At 58.0% G+C, this 14,901-nt stretch overlaps 1 gene segment (V, D, J or C); it reads left to right on the top strand.

The window, feature by feature from the left end:
• Positions 1 to 2,705: 2,705 nt before the first annotated feature.
• Positions 2,706 to 4,450, top strand: LOC307094297 (immunoglobulin lambda variable 1-40-like). The segment is given in 3 exons: positions 2,706 to 2,751; positions 2,861 to 3,211; positions 4,416 to 4,450.
• Positions 4,451 to 14,901: the final 10,451 nt, after the last annotated feature.

The raw sequence follows: 14,901 nt of genomic DNA, 5'->3' as shown, positions 1-14,901 counted from the left end.
CACCTGCCGCGGGGAGGGGGCCTGCGAGGCCCAGCTGTGGCCGAAGAGCAAAAACCTGGCCGCTTGGGGGGTGCTCTGTTCAGCGAGGAATCCAGAAGCGCTTCTTCGCTGTTGGTCCAGGCACAGCCCCGCCCTTGGGGGCCGCAGTCGCTTTGTCCCAGACTAAGGCTTGCGGATAGACACCCCAGTGATTCAAATTTCCTACCTTCTTTAATAAAAAAATTTTGGGGGGAGCACACATTAATTTGTAGAATAAACCTCATCGTCTTGAATTTTAATTTCCTGAGCCCTTAGGGGATATGGAGCACTCACAACCCAGCCAGCCCAGAGGGACTGGATCCGTCCTCCCCACCCATCACAGGGCAGGGAGACTGACCCTGGAAACCAGCCACCCGTGCGTGCCAGCCCTCTCCCTGGCAGCCACGCCACCTGGCGGCCACTTTGCACGAAGACCGCCTGCAGCCGGGGTTAGCTTTCCTGGTCTCCGGCACCCTCCAGCGATGACACGTTTCCGCCCGGTGTTTTGTGATCACTTCTCATTTGCGATGAAGCCAGGTTTGGCCCAGGGACGGTGCTCGCTTTTTACAAGGAAGGGGATTGGGGGCTTGACAGCCGAGGGGCCCGAGTAATCAGCTGCATCCATGCCCACACACTGCCGGCTGGCATCTCACCGGGCGCGGCTCACATGGGGCTCATCGGGAGGACATTCAGGCCTCTGCTTCCCAGGTGTCTGGTTCGGTTATTCCTCCAGGTCAGCGTCCAGAGTGACCTTCACGGGCTCGGACTCGGGCATCTATCTCAGCAGGTTTTTGCGGTAATTACGCAGGATAGAGCGGAGGCAGCAGAGTACAGGCCACAGTCCTCCTGCAGATTTGCGGGCCTGCAGTGACAAGATGGAGAAGGGAGGCTGGGCCCTGGCCGGTTTGGCTCAGTGGGTAGAGCGTCTGCCTGCAGACTGAAGGCAATCAGGTTCGATTCCTGGTCAAGGGCACATGCCCAGGTTGCGGGCTTGATCCCCAGTTGTGGGGTGTGCAGGAGGCAGCCGATCAATGATTCTCTCTCATCATTGATGTTTCTCTCTCTCTCCCTCTCCCTTCCTCTCTGAGATTAATAAAAACATATTTTTAAAAAAGTAGAAAGGCTGGTTTGGAGCTTTTTTTTATACCTAGATCTTCAAAGGACATGAAGCATCCTTCTTCCTGCTTTATTAGGGCTCCTCCTACCTCAGACCCCCCCCTTTCTTATCTTAATTGATTTAATACCAATTATTCTCACCAATTTCCTTCCAGCCTTCTGTTGTTGGTTGTCAGAGAAAATTGCCTGAACTCAAAGACTCTCACAGTGGGCCAGACCCACAAGGAAGTGAAACAAAGCCTTTTGGACCCAGAGCAGAAGGCATTGCATTTCCACTGCTTGCCACTCAATGCCTCTACCGACAATTTTCAACGGTGCATCATCCTTGAATATTTAAATCAGCCTTATTGAGGAAGGGAGAGGGAGAGAGAGAAACATCAACAATGAGAGAGAATCATAGATCTGCTGCTTCCTGAGTATCCCCTACTGCGGATGGAGCCGGAACCCGGGCATGTGCCCTGACTGGGAATCGAACCCTGACCTCCTGCTTCATAGGTGGATGCTCAACCACTGAGCCATGCCGGCTGGCCTATACCTGCATTTGAAGGTGGCTGAGTGGTGACTAATATATACAGTTTTAAATAAAGCCCTGTCACAGCCATTAGAGGTTTTAACCCCATTTCTGCTCAGCACGTCCTGCATGTCCCCCTTTCCTCTCAGATGAAGGCCAACGTCTGTGGATTGAGAACAGACTCCTAGGAGTGACCTCAGCCCACGGTTCATGGAGAACGATGGTGTCAGGAGGGGAAATATTGACAGAAAATAGAAGTTACCCATGACCACGGACTAGGAGAGCACACGAGGGCTTCTCCCCACCACCTGCCCAGCCCCAGGGAGGGGCCCCTTTCTCCTCGGGGCCCCTGGGACCCACGGGAAGGAGGCCTCCAGCCACCAGGAATGAACCCCTTACAAGACAGAGCCCGCGTCCCGCACAGAAGGGGACGCGCCCCCACGGGGCTGTCCCTGCTCTGGCCTTGCCCTGAGCCCTGACCCGGGTCTGAGAGCTGGTGCAGGAGACGCCCCTTGAGTCCTGACCCCTGACCAGCCCAGGGAGCTGTGGTCAGCCTCCCCCTGAGGACGCTGAGTAGAGACTGGAGATGCCCCGAGGTGACGGGGGGGCACGGGAGGGGACCCCTGGCCTGGCCCTAGGGCAGGGGCAGTGGGCAGAGCAGTGGGAAGGCAGAGGTGGTCTCTCCTGGGTTCTGGTCCCCATGTCACTCAATGGTGTGTCTGGGCCTGGACACTAGAGGGCGCTGGGGGCTTGTTCCTGAGGGATCTGGGGTAATCAGAGCTGGACCAGCCCCCTGACAAAGTGCAGGACCATCTGCTCAGGGCTGTCAGCTGTGACTCCAGAAACCTGGGCCCCACAAAGCACAACCCCCGCCCATACCAATGGCCATCCTCAGGCAGAGGGCCCTGCCCCAGGACCCAGGGTGAGATCAAATAGATGGGGTGTCATTTGCATGAGTGGGCCCTCCCTCCCGCAGACTATGAAGAGGGGAAGGGAGAGATGGGGGAGCTCTGCTTCAGCTGTGGGGCACAGGAGGCAGGACTCAGGGATGACCTCCACCATGGCCTGGGCCCCTCTCCTCCTCACCCTCCTGGCTCACTGCACAGGTGACTGGATAGGGGACAGGGGAAGGGGCCTTGGGAAGACACATGGGCCCTGCCTCCTCCTCTTCTCTCTACACCCAGACTCACCCTCTCTGTGTCTCCCCTCTTCCAGGATCCTGGGCCCAGCCTGTGCTGACTCAGCCGTCCTCAGTGTCCGGGGCCCCGGGCCAGAGGGTCACCATCTCCTGCTCAAACATCAAGGGTTCCTATGTGTACTGGTACCAGCAGCTCCCAGGAAAGGCCCCCAAACTCATCATCTATGGTGATAGCAACCGACCCTCAGGGGTCCCAGATCGATTCTCCGGCTCCAAATCAGGCAGCTCAGCCACCCTGACCATCACGGGGCTGCAGGCTGAGGACGAGGCCGATTATTACTGCCAGTCATATGATAGCAGTATCAGCAGTTACACAGTGCTGCAGGCCTGTGGGGAAGTGAGACAAAAACCCCTCTGCTCTGTGAGGGGTGAGTTCTCCAGCAGCTGCCTGCTCAGCTCAGCCTGTGACCTGTGGCTTCTGCTTATTCCCTCGCTGTCGCCCTGGGCCCAGGTTCATCCGGGGACCCTGCCTGGGGGTGCTTGGTTCTCTCTCCCCTCTGGCCTCAGTGTCACTCAGAGCAGGGCTCTCCCAGGCTCAGGGGCCTGAAGGAAGGGAAGGCCGCTCCCCACCCTCGGGGCCCAGGTCCCTCCCCCTGGGCTGGACTCCCTTGTCCTGTGAGGCTGAGATGAGTGACAGCTGGTCCGGGCCCGCCCCTGCCTGGGGCTCAGCACTGTGCTCTGAGCTGGAAGGGCCACTGGCCCTGTTCGCACCCCATTATGGTTCCCTCCCCTTTACCCAGCGCGGCTGGTTTAGATTTGCGTTGTGATTTTAAGCACAAGAATTGGCCATTCACAGCCATCAAACTATCACAGATTGGGGGGTGCCATGGTGGGCGATGAAGGGGGTGGTCCAATGGGTGGAGGGGGTCCAGGAGCAGAAACTTCCGGCTGTGACTGCCTGGCTCTGGGAGGATGGGCGGCACGGGGACCCCAAGGGAGCGCTGTCGTATTGTGTCTGTGAAAGCAGCTGAGAGCCTGGATCTCAGTGTCCTCAGCACAGAAACAGCCAAGCTTGCAGCCACGTATGAAGGCAGAGGTCAAGGAGAATTATCCTGGAGATGGCTTTGCATACACACCAACACAGAGTCATCATGTTGTACACTTGACACTAATATCTCGATTACATCTCAATTGAAAAATAAAATAAAATAATAATAATGAATCTGAATCTTCTGTTCACAGAAACACCAGCAGGTGGAAGTCTATAGCAGCTTTGTTAACCCCTAGACCAGTGGTCGGCAAACTCATTAGTCAACAGAGCCAAATATCAACAGGACAACGATTATAATTTCTTTTGAGAGCCAAAATTTTTAACCTTAAAGTTCTAACACCACTTCTTCAAAATAGACTAGCCCAGGCCGTGGTATTTTGTGGAAGAGCCACACTCAAGGGGCCAAAGAGCCGCATGTGGCTCTCGAGCCAAGGTTTGTGGACCACGCCCTAGACTGAGATCAGCCAGGAGTCTGTGCCTGGGGGGCTGTGACAGCTGTGAGTCTCACGTTAAGTTACTGATTTAATTCACCTCCAGCCTCCATTGGTTGTCCGTGAAAATTGCCTGAATTTGTGGCCCAGAGGTTGAGAGCCCCATCGTCCTTGTGACCATCTGAAGTGGGGTCTCTGCTCCCTCACTGTGCCCCCAGGCTGGTCACCCCGTGACCTGAATCTGCGGGTCTGCTGGTGACAAGGCGCTCTCCAGTGTCTGTGGCTGGTGCTTCTGTTCCTGGGACGGATGGAAGCTCCTAGAAACTCCTCAGGGGGTTCACTGGGCATGGACACGGGATTTCTAACCGGCAGAACCAGATCACAGCGGACAGCTCCCACCTTGCGCCTGGAATGTGAAGTGATATTAGAAACACGTCTGTTCACACCTGTCAACCCAGAGCAGAAGGCATTGCGTTTCCAATGCTTTTCCACCAATTCCTCCACCCACAATTTTCATCAACGTGCATCCTCCTAGGATTTCTAAGTCAGCCTTATAGAGGGGACTTTTATATACAATAGCATACATATATTTAAAAAAAATTTTTTTAATGATTTCAGAGGAGAGGGAGAGGGAGAAAAAGAGAGAAACATCTATGATGAGAGAGAATCATGGATCGGCTGCCTCCTGTGTAACCCCCCCCACCTGGGATGGAGCCCCCAACCTGGGCATGTGCCCTGACCGGGAATCGAACCCTGACCTCCTGGTTCATAGGTGGATGCTCAACCACTGGCCACGCTGGCCGGGCTATAGATGCATTTGAAGGTGGCTGAGTGGTGACTAATATATACAGTTTTAAATAAAGCCCTGTCACAGCCATTAGAGGTTTTAACCACATTTCTGCTCAGCACGTCCTGCATGTCCCCCTTTCCTCTCAGATGAAGGCCAACGTCTGCCTGTGCATTGAGAACAGACTCCTAGGAGTGACCTCAGCCCACGGTTCATGGAGAACGATGGTGTCAGGAGGGGGAATATTGACAGAAAATAGAAGTTACCCATGACCACGGACGAGGAGAGCACACGAGGGCTTCTCCCCACCACCTGCCCAGCCCCAGGGAGGGGCCCCTTTCTCCTCGGGGCCCCTGGGACCCACGGGAAGGAGGCCTCCAGCCCCCAGGAGTGAATCCCATACAAGACAGAGCCCGCGTCCCGCACAGAAGGGGACGCGCCCCCACGGGCTGTCCTTGCTCTGGCCCTGCCCTGAGCCCTGACCCGGGTCTGAGAGCTGGTACAGGAGACGCCCCTTGAGTCCTGACCCCTGACCAGCCCCGGGAGCTGTGGTCAGACTCCCCCTGAGGACGCTGAGTAGAGAGTGGAGATGCCCCGAGGTGATGCCACGGGAGGGCACCCCTGGCCTGGCCCTAGGGCAGGGGCAGTGGGCAGAGCAGTGGGAAGGCAGAGGTGGTCTCTCCTGGGTTCTGGTCCCCATGTCACTCAATGGTGTGTCTGGGCCTGGACACAAGAGGGCGCTGGGGGTTTGTTCTTAGGGATGTGGGGTGATCAGAGCTGGACCAGCCCCCTGACAAAGTGCAGGACCATCTGCTCAGGGCTGTCAGCTGTGACTCCCCCAAACCTGGGCCCCATACAGCCCCACCCCCGCCCATACCAATGGCCATCCTCAGGCAGAGGCACCTGCCCCAGGCCCAGGGAGGGATCAAAACCAGGGGGTCTCATTTGCATGAGGGGACCCTCCCTCCCGCAGACTATGAAGAGGGGAAGGGAGAGATGGGGGAGCTCGGCTTCAGCTGTGGGGCACAGGAGGCAGGACTCAGGGATGACCTCCACCATGGCCTGGGCCCCTCTCCTCCTCACCCTCCTGGCTCACTGCACAGGTGACTGGATAGGGGACAGGGGAAGGGGCCTTGGGAAGACACATGGGCCCTGCCTCCTCCTCTTGTCTCTACACCCAGACTCACCCTCTCTGTGTCCCCCCTCTTCCAGGATCCTGGGCCCAGCCTGTGCTGACTCAGCCGTCCTCAGTGTCGGGGGCCCCGGGCCAGAGGGTCACCATCTCCTGCACTGGAAGCAGCTCCAACATTGGGAGTAACCATGTGTACTGGTACCAACAGCTCCCAGGAAAGGCCCCCAAAACCATCATCTATGCTAGTAACAGTCGACCCTCAGGGGTCCCGGACCGATTCTCCGGCTCCAGGTCTGGCAGCTCAGGCACCCTGACCATCACGGGGCTGCAGGCTGAGGACGAGGCTGATTATTACTGCTCAGCCTGGGACAGCAATATGAGCGGTCCCACAGTGCTGCAGGCCCGTGGGGAAGTGAGACAAAAACCCCTCTGGTCTGTGAGGGGTGAGCCCTCCAGCAGCTGCCTGATCTATCTATGAAGACAATTGAGGTCACATCAGGGTGCTTCAGACCAAGCTCAGCGCAGGGTCCAGGAGGGACTGAGAGGGGGTTCTGGTCTGAGTCCTGAAATCTGAATGTCGTGGTACAAACCAACACCCAGAAATAAACTGTTCTCTCCACACTGGCTGCGAGCCCTCAAAATTGCGAGAATGACAGCAGTGCTGTCCCCTGGGGCCGCTGCCAGCTGGAGCAGAGGGCTGGCCACTTGGAGGGAGTCCCCCTTGGGGACCTAGGCACCTGCTGTTCTCTAACCAAACCACTTACGTCATCCATGGAAACCCCTTTCCCCCGAAGCACGCGTCTCCATTCCCTCCTGATGTCTGCAGTCTTCCCAGGATCCTTTGCTAGCCAATGCCCCCGGGGGCGGGAGGCTCCGCCCGGGAACGGTGGCCCTCCTGGCCCGGAGCGCTGGCCCTCGGCTCCGGCTCCGGGGCGTCGGCGGTGCCGTCTGTGAGGGCGGTGGACCTGCTCTCCAGGCCGGCCCTGGCCCTGGGCACTGAGGCCCTCTCTCTGGACGCTCTACCGTGTATGATCGTCCAGCCACCACGCCGAACGCCAGACACCGACACACATTAGTACTGAATGAAAACCGTAATTAAAAGTAATAAACAGCCCATGCTGTGATCCTTACAGATATTTGTGATGAAACAGAGCACGCTCTTCCATATCTTAGCAACTTACTGATTTTTATGTTCTCTTTCTACTCTCACGTGGAGGCAAATCCAGTATCAGAGCCGCCCAACATTGGAACCATTTGGCCTCAGGAGCATGGAGTGCCGGGGAGACTGCACACTCCTCATGTTGCACGAGGCGACCGCACTGAACACGGATCATGGACGAGTCTCCGTTTCCCTTCACGTGGCTGTTCTAGGCCTTTAAGAGAAACGTCCAGGCACAGGATGACAGCGGCCGAAGCCCTCAGCACCTACAGATAAGAAGGGTTATAACGGAGCGTTGTTTATTTTTATTTTTATTATTATGTCCTTTAAAGCATCGTGGCCGAATCACACTGTCATCACAGACGTGAGTAGGCACCAATGTCACCACATGTTGCCAACATGAATTCTGACCGTCAATCAACCTGTTCTTTTTGTCATTCGTCCTTGCACAATTCACACAATTAAAAAGACCACACGGAGCATTCCTAAATTATCACATGAACCGTGAGAATGACCTTCGCGCACCTGCCTGGTCCCAGGAGGGATGACCCTCAGGTGTTGGAGGCACAGGAGTCAAGGGAACAGGTGAAGGGGAGGTGCTTGGAGGGGCTTAAAGGAAGAGGTGGTTCCCTTTGCTACCAGCAGGGGTCGCTGTGAGACCGTCTCTGGGGTTTGCCTGGGCCTGGTCTCTTCCAGGAGGCAGCAGGGCTGGCTCAGGGCTTCCTGAGAGGCCTGGGCAGGTGGGTCCTCGCTGGGGGTGTGGGCTCCCCTGCACGTGGCTGTGTACGCCTCCAGCAGCTGCCTCCTCCCAGCCCCACCCACGGGGAAACCAGGGCACCAGGCTGCCCTCCCTGTGCAAGGACATCAGACCCTGTCAGCGCCCCTGGGGGAGAGAGGGGGGGCACATTTGCATGAGCAGCCTCTGTCTGTGACCAGGGAGGCCATAAGAGGCCTGGGCAGCCCAGCCCCACTGTGGGCTCAGGGCTGTGAGCACCATGGCCTGGACTCCTCTGCTCCTCGCGCTCCTCTCTCACTGCACAGGTAGGGCCAGGCCTGGGACCAGGCTTCTTCCCTTCCTGCTCAGTCTCCTGGGAACCTGCCCCTGGTCCCTGCCCCTCACTGACCAGTGTCTGTGTCTGCAGGGTCCCTCTCCCAGCAGCTTGTGGTGACTCAGCCGCCCTCCCTCTCTGCATCTCCGGGAGCCACAGCCACACTCACCTGCACCCTGAGCAGTGGCTTCAATGTTGGCAGCTACCATATACGCTGGTTCCAGCAGAAGCCAGGGAGCCGTCCCCGGTTTCTCCTGAACTACTACTCAGACTCAAATAAGCACCAGGGCTCCGGGGTCCCCAGCCGCTTCTCTGGATCCAAAGACGCCTCGGCCAATGCGGGGCTCCTGCTCATCTCGGGGCTGCAGCCTGAGGACGAGGCTGACTATTACTGCGCTGCAGATCCGGGCAGTGGTAGCAGCGACCGTTACCCACAGTGTCTCAGAGGACGAGGAAGTGAGACAAAAACCCCTGGGCCCCGAGGTGCTGGCTCTGAGCCTCCATCAGCGAGGAGCGTCTGTGGGGCCTCTGTCAGGGGGGCTCCTCTGCAGGGACCTGTGTCCCCGGGAGGAGGGGGGTCACACTCGATGGAGCAGCAGCACAGGTGTCCCAGGAGCACACGGGAGGTCATGGAGCCCCGCCCACCACCCCGTGTGGGGGGAATTCTAAGAAGACTTTATTTTTAGGGGCTGCAGGGGTTTAGCTTATCCTTATTAGATAAACTGAAGCCTAACCCCAGAATCCTCCTCGTCCTTATGGCTCCCTGAGCATGCCCCTGAAATCAGCAATACCCTCCTCACGGTCCTGAGGACTGACACCTGCTGAGAACTTACTGTGTTCTTACCGTACATGAGTGTTTAATTCTCGCCACAACCACACTGCATGTGGTCATGAGCACATTGATAGCTGATGAAACTGAGGGAATGTTTTTAGTTAAAAAACCTTTAAAGCATATTTTTATTGATTTCAGAGAGGAAGAGAGAATGAGAGAGAAATAGAAACACCAATGATGAGAGAGAATCATTGATCAGCTGCCCCCTGAACGTCTCCTCCTGGGGATGGAGAATGAAAGCCAGACATGGGCCATGACCAGGAATCGACTGTGACCTCCTGGTTCATAGGTCGATGCTCAACCACTGACTCATGTTGGCTGGACTGAGTTAATATGTTGTTTTTTTAAAAATGTATTTTATTGATTTCTTTATAGAGAGGAAGGGAGAGGAATAGAGAGTTAGAAACATGGATGAGAAACATTGATCAGCTGCCTCCTGCACACACCCTACTAGGGATGTGCCTGAAACCAATACACATACCCTTGACTGGAATCTAACCTGGGACCTTTCAATCTGCAGACTGACGCTCTATCCACTGAGCCAAACCAGCCAGGGCTGCGTGAATATTAGTAAATAAAAATCCCCTCTTTCCTATTGTTTGTCTTGTCTTCTCACCCAGAGCTCTTCCCTCCTGACCCTTCTGGTCCCCAATGTGTGGGGAGTGGCTTCCCGACAGCAGTTCTCTGACACCAGCTGATGTCCCCCAACAGCACTCAGTGCTCACACCATCTGCCCAGAGAGGGTGTCAGACCCGCAGTTAAAGGGCCAGTCCCCCTGACTGCCCGCAGGTAAGGTGCCAATCACAGGCAGGAGGTCCCAGGTTTCACACAACTTCTTGGATATCAATTGAGGTTTCCCATAATTCCTTTCGTGGGTTCCATGAATTTGCTTAACTGCACCTGAGCCCTCTCCCCTTCCAGCAAATGGGGGGCAGGTGAGGGGCTCCCAAGCTTCTAATCCTCCTGGTCTCTCCAGGGGCCCGTATACACCCAGGAGCCCACCCAGCGCCCCCTCATCAGCAACAGGCCCGCCCGTCCCCCAGGGAGTGACAAGGGTCTCAGGAGCCTGTGCCGGGGCCAGGGGCCGAGACCAGCGTATGTTTCCTGTCATCTCACATCCTGTGTCTGCAACTACACATGGTCACCCAGACAACCATGCTCCCCCACACATTCATGTCACGTGTGTGACCCTGTGTTACTCCTGACCCATCACATCTGACATGTTAGTGCTCACCTTGGTCATGGACACAGCCTTCTCCTTCTCTGAACAAACCCACAGAAGGTGGGTCCCAACCAGCACAGACTCTCAGCCACACCATCCCTCCCCTCCTCCCTCCTCTGCTGCTGCCTCCCTCACCTCCTCCTCCCTCGGGCTCCTCAGCTCTTAGCTCCGTCCCCACGGGAGGGTTTCAGGGCACAGTGACCAGTTCCTGCTGTGATCCCGTCCCCCAGGCCTCCGTCTCTTGGGAGAGTGAGTCCCAGGAGCTCATCAGCATCGAATCCCTTCAGAGTCCGGTTTCTTCCCCCTCCACCTGAGGGTGTCCCTCCTCCGCGCCCTCAGCCCGTCTCTTCCCTGGGACACGACAAGGACTGATTTTCCCAAGAGGATGCGTCCCGCCCTCCGCTGCCTGTGTGCACACGGAGCTGTGGATGGAGTGTTTCCTCCTCCCGCGATCCCGAGGCCCCACAGCCATCACTAGGGTGCAGGCAGGTGTTTCCTTCTTCCTGAGAAAACACTTTCTAAGAACCTCAGGACCAAGTCCCCCCTATCCGCCCACACACACACATTTCGCTCAGATTAGCGAAGTCCACGCAGTAGCCCTTTTCCTGTAAATGTGCCCACTCTGCTGGCCACCCCCAGGGAGGATCTGGGGGCCGCAGGGAGCTGGGGGGCAGGCTGTGGTGTCAGCGCAGAAACAGGGGGGCTGGGGCTCACCCTGCCCTGTGCCTCCTGAGGCCCGAGGGCCCCGCGGCTGAGGGTCATGTGCCCGCAGGGACGGAAGGGGACAGACCCTCTCCCGCCACAGGACCGGCTCCTAACGGAGTGAGCAGCCCTCTGAGCCCTCCCCCCGGCCCCACGGCCCCTCCCCTGTGCTGTGGGGAGAAGCTCACTGCGCATCAGCTGTGCAGCAGCTTCACTGAGAGGGACCCCCAGTCATCATGTTCTCTACGTGCACTTTGACCTTTCACAACAGAGGGCCCTGGGACTGAACACTGCAGTCCCCCCCCCACAGTGTCTCAGGGTGACAGCAGCTGGAAGGAGCCCACACACCTGTGAGCAGAGGGACCTGACGCTGTGGGGCCTGTGGCCAGCAGGGGGCGCTGGGGGACCGCTCTGTGGGCCTCACCCTGCAGCTGAGGGAGGACCATTCACTCAGAGGGAGCCCTGTGCTGCCTGCAGGGGACTCAGCAGCTGTGTCCTCTCTGACTGGCAGCGCCCGCTGAGCAGGTCCTGTGTGTGGTCTCAGCAGGTCCTTCCTCCCAGGGCCCCCCAAGTGGTGAGCCACCTCCATGCCCCTCAGTCTGGGGTGTGAGCTGAGCTCCAGCCCCAGGGCCCAGGGAGGGGTTGGGCTGTCCCTGGAGGGACCCCATTTGCATGGCAGCCCCTCCTCTGGCAGAGGGTGGGGAGAAAAGGAGGCCTGGGCAGCCCAGCCCCACTGTGGGCTCAGGGCTGTGAGCACCATGGCCTGGACTCCTCTGCTCCTCGCGCTCCTCTCTCACTGCACAGGTAGGGCCAGGCCTGGGACCAGGCTTCTTCCCTTCCTGCTCAGTGTCCTGGGAACCTGCCCCTGGTCCCTGCCCCTCACTGACCAGTGTCTGTGTCTGCAGGGTCCCTCTCCCAGCCTGTGCTGACCCAGCCGCCCTCCCTCTCTGCATCTCCGGGAGCCACAGCCAGACTCACCTGCACCCTGAGCAGTGGCTACAATGTTGGCAGCTACAGGATAAGATGGTACCAGCAGAAGCCAGGGAGCCCTCCCCGGTATCTCTTAAATTACTACACAGACTCAGATAAGGGCCAGGGCTCCGGGGTCCCCAGCCGCTTCTCTGGATCCAAAGACGTCTCGGCCAATGCGGGGCTCCTGCTCATCTCGGGGCTGCAGCCTGAGGACGAGGCTGACTATTACTGTCTCACATGGGACAATGGCTGTAACTGTTACACAGTGGTCCAGACCCACAGGGAAGTGAGACACAAACCTCCGCTCCGCTCTCCTGGCCTGACCTGGGCCCTGCTGGCGGCTCTGCCCACTTCTGGCTCAGCCCTGACTGTGCTGGTCGGTGTCCATCCGGCACCGGGTTATTCTTGGACCCGGGGTCCTGACAGTGTCACAGCTTTGACCTCAGGTCAGCGTTTCCATGGATTTGTGGCTCATGTCATGTTTGCCATGCTCACATTCTCACAGGGAACATTCCTCAGGGATAATGGTTCCCATGGAGACATGTGAGGAGAGGGAATCAGATCCCTCAGGCCAAGCTCAGCTCTGAGTGGAGGAGTGACTGAGGGAGGATCTGGGTCTGAAGGCTCAAATCTGAATTTTGCATTAAACTCCAACATCCTATCCTATCTAATAAAGAGGGAATTTGCTAACTGACCCTCATACTTTTGCAAAGATGGCAGCTCCCACTGCCAATAAAGAGGGACTAGGCTAATTGACTGCCCCACCCTCAATGATGGCGGCGCCAGAAGGCAATAAGGAGGGAATAAGGTAATTGGCTTCCTTGCCCTCAACGACGGTGGTGCCCACAGGCATTAGGAGGGAATATGCTAAATGACGGCCACCTCCTTCAAGATTGAATTGCCCACAGTCACAAGATGGTGGCGCCCAGTCCCCTCGGCCCTGCTGGGACAGCAGGCCTGGTCCCTCACCTGCATCTGGAGCCCCCAGTCGCCTCAGCCTCCCAGCTGCCCAGGATCGGCCGAGCCACAGGCAAGCATCAGATGGTGGCCGCCCAGCCGCCCAGGACGGCCTGAGGCTCAGGTGACCAGGGCCGGCCGAGGCTTGCGCTGCCAGCAGTGGCAACATGGGAAGTGTGATGGGGCATCTCCTTCCCCTAATCGCCTGGTCACCTCCCGCCCTGAGGGCTCCGGACTGTGAAAGGGGGCAGGCCGGGCTGAGGGACTCCCCTCAGTGCATGAATTTTCATGCCCCGGGACGCTAGTGCGGAAGTGACGTGTATTCTGTGTGACAGCAGGAACTGTCCACATGTAAACATAGCACCGTCCTCTCTGTGGCCACATGCACATGAGCTCCGTGTGGATACGTCTGGCTGGGGGATGGGATGATGGAGGCGAGGCCGCCAGGCCTGAGCTCCGGGGCCAAAGGACCAGGGTGTCAGGTTGTGTCCACCAGGTCCTGGGTCCCCCTTGTCCTCAGGATTAAGCACGACCCAGGGAAAGCCTCCCGGATGCTCTTCTCATGCGCAGCCCGGCCAGCCCTCCCCACGTCCTGCAGCCTGGACCCTGCTGTGCACACGGTTCCCTGCACGTCCCCTGCTCCTCCTCCTCCTCCAGGGACCAGGGCCCAGGACACACAGCAAGGCCTCTGCCCTGGCCAAGGCAGCAGCACTGGGTGGAAAGGCGTCATGTGGATCCCTCAGCTCCGGTGACATCTCATCAACACTCTGCACCCAATGACCCAGCCACATCCTCAGGACATGGGGTCCTCAGCCCGGCAGGCGTGGCTCAGTGGTTGAGCATTGACCTATGAACCAGGAGGTCAGGGTTGTATTCTGGGTCAGGGCACAGGCCCAGGTAATGGGCTTGATCACCAGTGGGGGGCTTGCAGGATCCTCTCTCATAATTGATGTTTCTCTCCTCTTCCTTCCTCTCTGACATCAATAAAAATATACTTTACAAAAGAAAGGAATGTTGGTTCTCATCTTGGGCTCCATGTCAGCTACAGCAGAGGCCCCTGGTCACAGCTGGAGGACGAGGCTGAGCATCACTGACCAGCCCACCCCCAGGCCCCGCCCTCCTCCCAGCACAGCCCGGGGATGAGCCCCTTCCTGGGCTCCCAGTCTCTCCCGGGAGGAGCTGACTCCAGGTTGAATTGTCACCATCACCATCGTCAGAGGTCAGAGTGTGTGTTCAGTGAGCACCAGAGGAATGAGTTGGGAGCTCATCTCCTTGCTGTCCTCCCACCCTCACCCCCGGGTCAGCAGGAGGTCACAGGTTCTGGCAGCTTCCCCGGGGGCAGCACAGACAGAGTGAGCACAGCTGAGCCCCTGGAGGAGGGAAGGTCACTGTCCTCACCCCAAGGTCAGGTCGCCCTCTGCAGCCTTGGGGGGGAGGGCCTGTGGGACACTATGGTGGGTGCAGGCCCTGCTCTGAGGCGGGTCCATCCTGAACCAGAGGGACGGTCTTCAGGGGCTTCCCCAGCGTTTTCTCCAGGGGCCTGGACAGGAAGGCTGGGTCTCAGGGCTTTGGACCAGGGTGACATAGTGTGTCTTGTGGCAAGCAGGGGGCGCTGTGGGATCGCTCTGTGGCCCCCACACATGTGCTCAATGAGGACTTTCCACTCACAGGAGCCTGGGCCTGGGGGCTGGGCCCTATGCGCCCTGATGGGGACCAGCTGTGTCTGTGCTGGCAGCGCCCCCTGAGCAATAGCCTCTGTGTGGTCTCAGCAGGTGCTTCCTCCCAGGGCCCCCAAGTGGGGAGCCCACCTCCATGCCCCTCAGT

Source organism: Cnephaeus nilssonii (assembly GCF_951640355.1).
Source record: "Cnephaeus nilssonii genome assembly, chromosome: 22".
Lineage (NCBI taxonomy): Eukaryota > Metazoa > Chordata > Mammalia > Chiroptera > Vespertilionidae > Cnephaeus > Cnephaeus nilssonii.
The sequence above is the reverse complement of the archived record's forward strand: the minus strand, read 5'-3'. Positions and strand labels throughout refer to the sequence as shown.